Source organism: Nuphar pumila, chromosome 1 (genome assembly GCF_984573655.1).
Source record: "Nuphar pumila chromosome 1, dmNupPumi1.hap1.1, whole genome shotgun sequence".
Classification (NCBI taxonomy): Eukaryota; Viridiplantae; Streptophyta; class Magnoliopsida; order Nymphaeales; family Nymphaeaceae; genus Nuphar; species Nuphar pumila.
In genome coordinates this window covers 80458060-80471052 of record NC_143249.1, presented here as the reverse complement: position 1 = coordinate 80471052, position 12993 = coordinate 80458060, and positions in this window count along the sequence as shown.

Here is a 12993-nt window from a genome sequence, read left to right as displayed (position 1 = left end):
AAAAAAGAATTAGAAGAAATTAAGAGAAGAAAAGGAGAATACACCTGGGCTTTAAAATAAAGAGAAAATTTTGAATAACATATACCCAGGGTTTTGAAAAAATATAGGGAATATAAAATATCATACAATCATAGATATACAAACAAGGGTGCACAAACAGCACTCCCTAGAGGCTGACCCTAAATACAATATTTTGAAATGGCTTGTAGGACCTTAATCCTAACTCTAGGGTTCAGATCATCTGATTCCAATCAAGATACGCTGATATACTCAAGCCGAAGCTCGAAGTACGTGGCATAGAAATATTCCTCTGGTTCTAAAGTAATGGCTTCCCAACATCCTTGAGCACCTACCGATATACCTTGGACTATGGCCCTTAGGTACGTGGTAGGGGGGCGCGAACCCAAATAAGTGGTCCAGTTGTGAGGCTCTCTCCCGAACTATGGTTCAGTGAGACAGCCCAGCAACGTGAAGACCGGGACAATATTAGGTAAGGAGGTTTTCAAAATATGTTCAACATGCAAGAAATCAGATGGCTCTAATGCAAGTCCTAAAGAGATAGATTTAAATGAAAAGAAGCATACACTTGCATACATTGTTTGCATTCAATCCCTAAAATTCAGGAGAGTTGTATTTCAGACCTAAGTCTAATGTGAACATGGAATAATCTCCTCAATATGGTCCTACCAAACCATACTTAAATCCTATATGCAAATGATGTCAGCTTAGGACAGAGTCTAGGCTCCTAAGGTTTGCATGGAAATGAAGCTGACATTTTGAAGAATAAAGACTTTAGATAATATCAAAGCAAAAGAAAAAAAGGCATAATTCAACCAGACGGAGACGAGTCCCATCACGGTCGCCAAAACTGTGATCATCGCAAAATTTTTCCTCTCTTGTGATTTCTCTCTCTTCCTTCTCTTTTCCTTTTCTCACCTCTATTTCCTCCTTTTTAAAGGAAGAGAAATAAAAAGAAAGAAAAGAAAGAGAGAAGAGAAAAGAAAGAAAGAAAAAGAGAAGAGGAATTCTTTTGCGGGGTCTCACTTGACCTTAATTTTAAAAATATTTGAGAAAATGACTCGCCTCCGTTTTTGAAATATTTGCGGGAAAACTGGGAGACGGGATCCGCTCGTCGGTACGAGGTTCGACCGTTCCTGGCGCCTTTACCAGGGGTAATCGAACCAAGGGTCGAATTTTATGCCTTTTACTTTGCTAAGAAACTATCTAAGAATTTATTCTAAGTCTAAATGCACAAAGAATCATGCTTGTGCAATGCAAGGATGTATGCTCTTTCAAAAATGATTTTGAAATTTTCCCAAATGTTTCTGAGATGAATCTGATGATAGAGTGAAGAAATGGTTTTTAACTTTAGAACTTAAGATCAAAGTTCTAAGTTTCTGAATTAGTCAGATTTTGAAAATAAATCTTGATTTAGAGAGGAATGATTCTGAAGTTGAGATAAAAGGAGAAGAAAGGAAATTTTAAAGTCATAAATGGACTTTGAATTTAGAATTTTGAATTTGGATGAATGTTTGAAAATTGATTTGAATTCTAGCTTTGAAGCTTTGAAATTTAGGAGGAAATGTGGGAAATCTAAAGTGAATTGAGAGATAGATTTGATTTGAAAGTTGGAATTTCAAGATGGAATCTGAATCCGAAGTCTGGATTCTAAATATAGTTCAAAAATTGAATTTTGGATTCGGAGCCCGGAAATAGGAATTGGATTTGAAATCTGGGATGAAAGGGAATTGGATTCAGGATCCTAGAATGGAATTGGATCTGAAGTCTGAGATCCAAAGTAGAATTGGTTTCTGGATCCTAGAATGGATTTGGATCTGAAGTCTGAGATCCAAAGTAGAATTGGGTTCTGGATCCTAAAATGGAATTGGATCTTGAAGTCTGAGATCCAAAGTAGAATTGGGTTCTGGATCCTAGAATGGAATTGGATCTGAATTTGAGATCCAAAGTAGAATTGGATTCATACTTGGAAGTCTGGATCCAAGTTGAGATTAAGATCTAACTTCGGTTTTTGGAATTTTCAAAATTGATTTGAGGGTGTATTTCAAAGTCAAATTGGACTTTGAATTTGAAACTTGAATTTGGAATTTAGAAAATGAATCAAAGTTAAATTGAACTTTGAATTTGATTTCAAAGTCAAAGTTTGGACTTTGAAAATGAGATAGAATTGATAAATTGAAATAGAAATTGAAGAAGAGATATTCACAATCACTTGGAGTTTTTAAAAAAGAAATTTTGAAAAATATGATGCAATTCTACCCTAAATGATGAATGAATTTGAATAAGTTTGAAATTGGATTTGAAAATCATACTTCATTCTTCAAATGAATTTAAATAAGATTAATGATATAATGCACTCCTGACTATGGTCATTGAATGTATTATATAATAGTCATATCTAAATTCAAATGAAGAATAAAATACCTTTTTGGTGCTTTTATAGAATTTAAAATGAAATTAATTCTCAATATACCCTGACTATGGCCATTGGTACATATATTGAATTAATTTTAGATTAAATTCTGATAAAAGAGAAAAATATTTAAAGAAAATATGATGATTTTTGAAAAAGGATTCAGTGTGGATCCAGTGTTATTTTATAAAAGATAAAAATACTAAGTCTTGTTTACATCCTGACTATGGCCATTGATGTAAATCATCAACTTAGGATTAATTACCTCTTACGAAATGGTGCACGTGCCATTCGTGTTGCCATTTGTGAGAATTTGAGAAATAAAGGCAAAAATGCATGAAAACAAACAATTCATGATGTTTACAATGCTTATTCATTCTATCTAAGACAAAAAATATAAATTTTCATTCAAATCTAGCTATTACAACACATAAAATCAAATTTACAACTCCAAAGAATAACCTTTTCCACACATTCCCTGCAAAATAACTGGGTTAATATGAAAATAAAATAAAATTATATATATCACATGGATTCCAAAGATGCGAATGGGGAACTGCTCATATATCAAGATACTTATGATAAAAAGATAGAAAATAACTTATATACCTGCCTATGTATATATGCATATATATATATATATATATATATATATATATATATATATATATATATATATATATATATATATATATATATATATACATGCATATAGGTATGTATATATATGTATATATACACATATATGACATAAACAATTCCTTGTGAAATGAGAAGGATGAAGATTGGGGTCAGTATGGGTGTTACAACTGTGCACACAGGTATAAGGTATCAATGCAGGGGTGCAACCAATGTGGCAGCAACCAACACAAGGTGTTACTGTGGGAAATGTGCACGGTTGGTGTACAGTGGGTATTAGGCTGAACCGTAATGGTGGTTTGATGGAGACTAATTCATCAGTGAACCGACTCCTATTAACGGAAGATGGTGCTTGGTTTTTGGCAGTTGGTGACAGCAAGGGTTGCTTTATGTGATACATGCACTGCGGTAGTGCATGATGCTATAGTGAGAATGCAACATAATACAGGTGAGATGGTGGCTGTGTATGTGAAGCCACAGCAGGGGCGCTGTGAAGGTTGGTGGGCTGAAGTGTTAGCAGTATAGTGTAACAGGGAGATAGAGGGTAACAACAGTAGTTACAGATGATATGCAGTCCAAACAGAATCAGTAAAAAAAAAAAAAATTTTTTGAAGATAGCTTGAACCAATTCACAACATATCTAACTTCATTGTATCACTCATATGAACATTGGGTAGCATTTAACCTCAATATAATGATATATACAGGTTAACAAATAATAACATATGCAAAATGTAGCTAATGTATGCAAACTGGCATGTACCAAATAAATATAAACTAACCTATGCCACAGAGAAATATAGTCAGTATAAGACGTGATTTGTGTAAAGATGGGGAACAATGTGAGGGTGTGATGTTGTAGGGGGTGCTACAACATGGGTGCAAGTGGGTGACGAGTGTGCTGCACCTGCAACAGTAGTGAACAGGGGAGGAAAATAAGGATATACCTGCTGCAGAAGTGCTGGAGACAATGTAATTCACTTCAGAACTCCAGGTCCCCTTTGACAGTAGCTCGAACTGCATCCGAAACAGTTGTTTTTGCAAATTAAGGTAAGTTGCTGATGGATGCTGGCGGAAAATGTGCAGGAGTGTAGGGGTGAATAGTGATGGTTGCCATGATCAACAGATGTAGTGAATGTTACAGGGATTATAAATGCTGCACTATATGCTGGAGATAACGTGCAGTGGTGTTACAAGAAAGGTATAGAAAAAGCATATGCAGCGATGAATATAGTAAAAGCCTGTTATAGATGTAAAGAAAGGAAATGTGAACAACAGTATGAATCTGAAAAGTAGTCATGATGCCATAACAAGTTAATTTAGTATGATCAACTTTCATAACCCCTTTGTTCTTCAACCTAAACTACCATAACCGATTGGCTTGGTGGGCCACCTTTAGCAGTAACAAAACATAGCCATAAAATCTTAAGAGATAATTCCTATCATGACGGGTTACTGGAAAAACATATATTGCACTTGGGAATGAATAAAATTAAAATGTAGAAGGCAGGATGACAGACCAACATCTTAGGTGAACTGACTCAAAAATAACCACGATTTCAACAATCCAAGTGGAGATGATATATCCCTTAAATGCTATCTTCTGGATCATAGTGAAAACTCTCCTGCACCTCCCAGACAACCAAGTTTTGGGCAGCCAACCTCTGGGCAATAGCAGCCAAGAAGGATTTTCGATTTTGTTTAGGCTAGATGTTATCCTCCTTCTTTTCTTCTTTGGCAGTAGTAACAATGAATTTAGCAATAACTGTAGTTTCTGCAACAACAGGGGCAGCAGCCATAGTAAACTTCATCCTCCCTCTTCTCAATCATGAGAGAGGGAATGCTCATCATCATCGAAACACCAATTGCACACTTTTCCATGAGGTTATCCAGAACTTTATGAGTAAAAAAAAAAGAACCATTGTTATAAACGACGAAGTCATAGGAACATGATCTTAGGCCTAACTTTATCAACAAAGCTGCCTCCGACAAACCCATTTTGTTACCCTTCTTGAGCTGATCCACCAGAGCTGTTGTGGATTGGCTTCGTTCAATCCGATATTCCATTTTAAGAGCAACAGATTAGGGCGTTGCATAATAAATGATTGCAACAGCATGGATAGGATCGGATGATCATATGATTCAGGAAACAAACAGAACCAAATGGAACCAGCGAATAAATCAAATTTTAAACAAACAATCAATGCTAACAAATGAATCTAGGTTATGTAAGCAATCAATGAACCGAGAATGAAAGATAATGAAAAGAAACAACAAAAAAAAAAAAAGGATTAAGTAATGCCATGGGCAAGCCAAGTGAATCAACTACCAGAAAACAAGAATGAGCTAATGGAAACAACATAATTTCATGCAATAGACAACCAAATCTACCTTTCTAATGGTTATCTTTCAATAGATTAAGGATATTAAGGTAACTAATGCTGCGATTTGGATTTCCTGTAACAAATATTCTGCTAAAACCTATTATGCTTGCTGTTGTTTGAAGCCGTGGATTCATAACCTCTGTATGTGTGATGGATATTTGGGGAAAAGAAAGAAAAAGAAAAAAAAAACTAGAGGGAAAATACACGATTACAGCAATAAAATGTCAGAATCTGGAAAGCTTCCATTCGTTATCGCACGTTATATGACCCGATCTTGCTGTAAGCAACATCAGGGTCACAGGATTGCTTTGTTTAAGGAAGATAAATAAAGAAAGGGGCAAGGCAAATGAGGAACTCAAAATTACAAAGGGGAATGAAAGGAGTTCTTACCGAGTTATTGGAGACTCTTGCAGCGAGATATACCCTCTTCTGTCGGTTGGAGACAAGATCAGGGAAGAGGTCAATACACACCGGACAATGAATGTAATCCTTCAGGAGCCGATTGCTGCAGGGGTTCTATAGACCTCCTTCTGTGTGAGCGTGGCTTTTGCTTGATGATCGCAGGGATGAAAGGTGATCAGGATGATGGGTTCTTCCAAGGAAAAGCTGATAATGGGTATTGCGATGATGGTAGATAAAAATGGATGCCTCAGAGAAAACCTTGATTAGAAGAAATATAGATGGAAAAATTGGATGAATGTGATCAATGGAAGGAAGATCGGCTAAAAAAATGGGATGCATCGAAGTATGCCGAAGGGAAGTTGCTGCGTGAAGATGGGTGCGGGGGTGAAGACCGATGATCGAATGAGAAGAAGCACATGGAGAGGTAGAAGCTAGATGGATTTAGGGTTCCCATGCACGATTCCTTTATAGGGGAGGAGGAGGTTCGAGAAGGAGGGATCGGTTGGAGGAGGAAGGTGCCATTAGGCATCGATGGCGGAGAAAGGGGGTTCAGAGATGGAGGGTGATGGAGAGAGGAAGCCATCCGAGAAGAGGGTAATCAGTAGGCGATAGGGTTTCTGAGGGAAAGCCCTGAGAGAAATCGGGCGAGAGAGGGAAAAAGGGAGGGTTTGGAAGGGTTTATTTGTAAAAATTTTGGTTTTTCCAAAAAGAGGCTCCTTCAAAAGTTTTTTTTCAAAAAAAAGTGTTTTTAAAATGATTTTTTTAGCAAAACTGACTTAAAAGGTTTAAATTCATTCGTTTTTCTCATAATTTTCCCAATTTTTTTGGTTTTTGTGTTATCTTTCAATTTTTTTGCATTTTTAGAATAAAATCCTAAAGTTTTTACAAGAAGACAAAGATAAAAAACTATTTTTTTGTGTTTTTGCAAAGATATTTACAAAAGGGAATTTTTTTTAGAATTAAAAGCTATTTTTGGGAAAATTTCTTCAGAAATGGGTTTGGATCCGAATTTTGAGGAAATATGGATTTAAAGCACTGCATTCGGATCCGGAATTGAATTTGAATACATCAATATGGAATTTAATTCAGAAAATCTGAAGAATGACTGAAATTTAGTTTTAACATCGCTTTGATTTTCTCAGAAGATGGAGTCAGGGGCAAAAGGATCATTTTGCAAATCTTTGAAAATTTTGGGGTGTTCACACTCGGGTTTTTCCTCTATTATCTTTCGTTCGAAGTTCTGAGTTCCGACCAGGACTTCCTTTTGAATCCAATCCTCGCATTGGAAATCCATCATTTCTTTAGAAATCTGAGTTCCAGCTCGGGTTTTCTTCTATTATTTTTCGTTCGAAGTTCTGAGTTCCGACCAGGACTTCCTTTTGAATCCAATCCTCGCATTGGAAATCAATCATTTCTTTAAAAATCCGAGTTCCAGCTCGGGTTTTTCCTCTATTATTCTTTCGTTCGAGGTTCTGAGTTCCGACCAGGACTTCCTTTTGAATCCAATCCTCGCATTGGAAATCCATCATTTCTTTAGAAATCCGAGTTCCAGCACGGGTTTTCTTCTATTATTTTTCGTTCAAAGTTCTGAGTTTCGACCAGGACTTCCTTTTGAATCCAATTCTCGCATTGGAAATCCATCATTTCTTTTGAAATCCGAGTTCCAGCTCGGGTTTTTCTTCTATTATTTTTTTCGAAGTTCTGAGTTCCGACCAGGACTTCCTTTTGAATCCAATCCTCGCATTGGAAATCCATCATTTCTTTAGAAATCCGAGTTTCAGCTCGAGTTTTTCCTCTATTATCTTCCGTTCGAAGTTCTGAGTTCCGACCAGGACTTCCTTTTGAATCCAATCCTTGCATTGGAAGTCCATCATTTCTTTAGAAATCTGAGTTCCAACTCGGGTTTTCTTCTATTATTTTTCGTTCGAAGTTCTGAGTTTCGACCAGGACTTCCTTTTGAATCCAATCCTCGCATTGGAAATCCATCATTTCTTTAGAAATCCGAGTTCCAGCTCGGGTTTTTCTTCTATTAATTTTTTTTTTCGTTCGAAGTTCTGAGTTCCGACCAGGACTTCCTTTTGAATCCAATCCTTGCATTGGAAAACAATCATTTCTTTAAAAATTCAAGTTTTCAAAACTTGGGTTTCTCTTTATTTTTGTTTTTTCTGAAGATTCGAGCCCCAACTTGGACTCTCTTCTTTTTCAAAGAAACCCCAAACTACCAGGCGGGACCCTCTTCCAAAATCCAGCCTTCCGGCTAGTCCATTTCCAAAATTCAAAGATTCAGGTTTACTCTCTTTAAAAATCTTCTTGTCCCCTTCAGGTTAAGGGATAAACCTGATGCCTCATGCTAACGAGTTATTTCTTTCCTCCCTTTTCAGTTCAGGATAAGGAGATAAATCCTGAAAACAGACCACACGCAGTTAGGATGTGACGGTCCATTGAATTCAGAATCTCTCATCAAAATTTTACTTTCCTAGCTCATCTTCACAACCCAGTCCTCGCACTGGTTATTTCTCAAATTTTTCAATCATATGTTGAGCTCATTTAGAAAATCCGATCCTCGCACCGATAACCTTCTAAATTCAGTGTTCTGATCAAATTCTTTCCTCTTTCAAAATTCAAGATCTGACTTAAATCTGATGTATTTCCAAAGGATCCAACACTCGTTGGTCATGTATTTCCAAACGTTCCAGCATTTTTCTGGTCATGTATTTCAAACGTTCCATCTTTTGCTGGTCATGTATTTCAAACGTTCCAGCATTTTTTGCTGGTCAGGCATTTCCAAAAAGATCCAACACTCGTTGGTCATATATTTCAAACGTTCCAGCTGTTGCTGGTCAAGTATTTCAAATGTTCCAGCTTTCTGCTGGTCATGTATTTCAAACGTTCCAGCTTCTGCTGGTCATGTATTTCAAAGGTCCCAGCTTTTGCTGGTCATGTATTTCCAGAATAAAAAATTGCAACTCAAGGTCTCATCAAAATCTATATTGAGTGATTATTTCACAGAGAATTCATGAAAACTTTGCCAATTTGCTAAAAGCATTTGTTGATTCTAAATATTGTTACTGCACAAAAAAGAATTTTGTCAGATTACCTCCAGTATTTCCTTCCAAAAGGTGAAACTTTTTCTGAAAAAGAGGTAAAATTCAAATCTTTTCCTGTTGATCAACCAAAAGGATGTAAGAAATGTCCTCGATATGATCAATGAAAGAAATCTTCAATGATGTTGAAAAGCCAGAAGCGAATTGATATTGATCTTGGCTATGACGCATGTTTTAAAATGACTTTCTGGCAATCAAGCAGTGGAAATATCTCGAGCTATAGAAAGAATCCACTCGACCCATATCTTCTCATTCGTTTAAAAGTTGCAATCAAATATCCGCAAAAGGGATCTCTCAACTGTCGTCAAGATGAAGACGAATAGACGAGTTAGACCCCCGGGGCCAAAGAAGATTTGGATCATCTTCGAGATGAAGGAGTTTGTGAAGGATCCTTCCAGGGAAAGTTCAGATCACCGTCGAGATGAAGGCGAATGTGATGAACCTACCGACAAACCCTAAATGATATTTGATTTCTGCTATCATCAATAGACCTTTTGAGCCAATATCATCAATAGAATCCTGTGAACACCCCAAATTTTTCAAAGTTTTGTAAAAATGACCCTTTTTGCCCCTAACCTCATTTTCTGAGAAAACCAAGTCATTTCTTCAGATTCTCTGAATTAAAATTCATATTGATATATTCAAAAACAGCTCCGGATCCAAATCCAGCACTTTAAATCCATATTTCCTTAAAAACCGGATCAAAACCCATTTCTGAAGAAATTTTCTCAAAATAGCTTTAAAACTCTCAGAAAATTCTCTTTTGTAAATATTTTACAAAAACACAAAAAAAAAATTAGTTTTAAATCTTTGATTTCTCGTAAAGCTTTAGGATTTTCTTCCAAAAATACAAAAAAATAGAAAAATAACATAAAAACAAAAAAAAAATCGAGAAAAGCTACAAAAAATTCGGATGATTTTCAAGCTTTTTGAGACATTTTTACCAAGAACCTCATTTCTTAACTAGTTTTTAGAAAATTCTTAAAAGGGAAACCACCTTTTTGGAAATTTTGGAAAAATTCTAACGAACTCTTCCCGCGCCCCTCCTCTCCTCTTTCCATCGTTGATCTCAAAACGGCCTTCTTCGCTCTTCACCCTTGATCCTCAACTGACCTTCCTCTCGAACCTTCGTTCTTCCCCTTTAAGAGCAGCACTCTGGGAAGAACGAGGGCTCCCATTTTTTTTTTTTCGCATCATCAACCTTCTCTAAGTAACACATCATCCACACTCGGATTTTCTGGAGAAGAAAGGATTTCAATCCACTCTCCATCCAACAAGCTTTCTCTCCAGGCTACTGAAGGAAAACCTTCCTCCTTCCAGAGTTCTGCAGCAAGAACACGGTTACCTTCAGAATATAGCAAGCAGTCTCTTCTGGTCGACTGGAGAGGATTGATCCAACCTCAAATTTCAGAGGAAACATCACCATTCGTTCGAACTAATTGAAGCAAAGCTCCATTACGGTAAGTTCCCATCCCCTTTTTATTTTCCTTGGACTTTCCGTTATGCTTCTTTCCTTTCCATTTCGGTCCCCCCTCACGCACCATTGAGGGCATTGGTCTGCTTCTAGCAACACCGATCCCTCTGTTGTGCAACAGTAAGTGGAATCTCATAGTTCCAACACTTCTTTTGAATCACTACCTTCGTTTTCTTTGTTTAAGTCCTGCGATTTTCTTCTGTTCTATCCATGATATCAGATTCAATGGGTTGCTCTCTCTCTCTTTTTTTTGGATTCTATCGGCATTTGGTTTTAACTCCACCAATCTTCTATTAACAACGTTGCATCTGAGTTTAGTGTTATGATCCCCATGTATATTTCATTTAATCGATTTTCTGTGGTTATATTTCATTGTATTCCCTGCATACGTTTTCCTTTTTCTTATTGAATTTGTGTTTTATCGATACCTCATCCATTCATTTCATATCTACCTGCTTATGACATGTATGTCCATCATTCGTACGGGTTGCCCAGACCCCATATCATCATCTGGTTCAGAGTTATCCCTGTCATCTTACCTCCCCACTCCCATAGTCGTCATATACATCATTAGAGGAGGTATGTTCAAAATCAAGAGGTTGTCTCTCTCTCGTATGTCGTCAAAATTGCAGACAAGGTATTTATTCTGAGAAACTCTAAGTGTGTGGATACTCCTATGGCAGATCATTCTCACAATGACGGAATTATTGTCATTAGGTATACACTATGAAGCCCTTTGTTGGGTACCTTTGCCATCTAGGCTAATTCCTCAACACAGCCCTTTTTTTTTTTTTCTTTTTTTCCTTTCACAGCACTTTATTTTACAGCATCATAATTTTAGCAGCTCTCATAACATACTATCCATATAAAAGCTCACGTTCACAGCATGATACTTCATTCTATAACCTCATTTGTATTAAGTCTATCCAGCTTCACATCTTAGTCTTGTCAAAATTGATTTTCATTCATTTTCTTTTAATCTTTTCTTTTCCTTTGACGTTTGTTCTTTACAGGTCTCAGTTTTCATGGTTTGCTATCCTAGCATTGCTGATGATCAGTTATAGTATATTATTTGTTCATTGCTTATATCTGTATATCAGCTATACTCTTTATTATTGTGCTTTTTTTTTTTCTTTCTAAATTGATGTGGCATTGCCTTAACTGATTTTTTTTGTTTTGTTTTGTTTCAGTACTTAACATATCTGCCTTCCTCTATTGCAAGCATGTCTCCATTGCGTTGTTCCTGTTTGATTCATTTTTTTTTTAATACCATAGGCTTGGTTTATATTTTATTTAGTGTTCTTTGTACCATCCTCCATTAATATAACCAGTAATAATCATATATTCTGGTAAAAGGTTATATCTATTGCCCTGTAAATTTAAATTGCGATCATCCACCTGCAATACCAGCTTGGCATGCTGTGTAAAGAATGTCTGAGTTGGAATCATTTCCACTTACTGCACAAGGTACTAATCTTATAATTTAAGCATCTAGTAGCCCAAAATAAGATGGCTACACGATCTGATCAGAGACTACCATTATTTCGGAAGATGGTATTCACATGTTCCCCTGGAGAGGTTGTCCACACAACCAGGAGCCAGATTCTTCTCCTTCTCTTACGTTTGTAATTAAGTTGTATAGCATTGGTGAGCTTCTGACCATCAATTTGATTTGTATCGGTCCAGCATTGCATACGTTTCTATAGTCTAATTCAAAGTTGATATAAAGTTATGCACATCTGCGATAGCATCCCCTCACACCATCATCAAGATATCGTGATTTCACAAATCCTCCCCGTTTCCAAGTTGAAGGGTACTTAGATCTTTAAGTTTTCTTTTTGTATACTGATTAAAGTGTACAATCCTCTACAGATACCCTGTGTTTAACCATCTGTGTTATAGCAGTCCCTTAACATGCCAACGGAAGCTCCAGGTTACATTCCACAAAGAAATCTCTAGAACAGGGATATGCCTAAACAGGAACATGGGAGGTGTGAGGGCCGACAATCTCCAGAACAGAGAGAGGGGTAGCATACCGACCAACAACTATCAGGGGGGGTAATTTCAGGCCAATGGTTACCAGGGCAGGGATGTGCCTAATAGAGATGTGCCTCTGTCACAAAACGAAGATTTTCCTCCTATGCCTAACAAGGATTACCAATAGTTAATGCTTTATATTAGAACCACGAATGGACTGCCAAGTTTGATCAGTTTGATATAGAACATATTTTGCAGTGTTTATTTTACGGTATGTGGACCTAATAACCCATCACTTGTCGCAGAGGTCTTGTTGGTTAGCAGGTGATTAAGAACTGCTCAAATTTCTTGGTTTTGTGATGAAACATTCTCTTCCAGCTCCAATACACCTTGTCACTGGCACTGACTGCATATCATTTCAGTGCCATATTTGCTTATCTCCATGAACATCAGCATATGCATAAGTATTTGATACTTCCATTGCGGTGACTGTATTCTTATAAGCATTTTAGCATGTAGTCAAATACCACTCACATCAGCACATTGCTGAAGTACTCCACTTCACAAACACACCCTGTCATC